Source organism: Aplysia californica, unplaced genomic scaffold (assembly GCF_000002075.1).
Source record: "Aplysia californica isolate F4 #8 unplaced genomic scaffold, AplCal3.0 scaffold01698, whole genome shotgun sequence".
In the NCBI taxonomy this organism is placed as follows: Eukaryota; Metazoa; Mollusca; class Gastropoda; order Aplysiida; family Aplysiidae; genus Aplysia; species Aplysia californica.
The window spans coordinates 1-903 of NW_004798968.1; positions in this window are offsets into that span (position 1 = coordinate 1).

Here is a 903-nt window from a genome sequence, read left to right on the forward strand (position 1 = left end):
TGTGTGTGTGTGTGCGTGTATGTGTGCGTCAGTATGAGCTATGTAGGCTACATCGACGCAAATGTGGCCCCAAATGCATGTGACCGCTTTTTTTTTACTTCATAAGGCCACTCACTTCCCTTCAAGCCGACACCAACCTTCCAATTTAGAGGGTACTTATATTCTTTTTCTTGCTCACAAAAGTATTTTCCATTTTGGTAGGAATTGATTTTTAATTAATTTTCCCGGATTGTGGAAGAAGCCTACTCTTATCAATTTTAAGACCGCCAAAGGATCTTCAAACTTGCGCAACTTGCTCATGGGACCTCTGAGATTTGTCGCCGCTACCTGAAAAGGCAAGGCGTTTGATCTTAACCTCCCCAAAAATCAGGGGCGAACTGAAAGTTCAAAGACAGCAGTAAGAAAAGTGTCCGGTGTGGCAGTAGAAAGAGTCAGCAGGGGTAAGGAAGAAACGAGAGAAGTAGATAAAATGGAAAGGGGGGGGAATGATGAGGGACTGGAGAGGAAAGCAGATGAGAACGGGACGAAAGAACAGAAAAGGAAGACACAGGAGAAACTTTCAGAGCTGAAACATTTTTCACTGGTGGGAGGTTTCGATCCGGGATCTTTTGACGGAGAGGTGAACGCCGTAGGCCTACCTCAAGACTACAACAATTAAAGATTAAGGGTTCATCTCAGGCGTACTAAAGGCTCCAGGTTCCATTACTGCCAGTAAAGCCTTTGCAGGACATGTGTTTCCTCGGTTAATTCCCCTTTGCTCTGACCTTGGCTTCGTGGAATACATCGTAGATTGAACAGTACAGTCAAACGTGTTTTGATTCCCGAGGTCGGCTGATCTGCTTTTCTAAAGCTATAATTATTAATAACGACTCTCTCTCTCTCTCTCTCTCTCTCTCTCTCTCT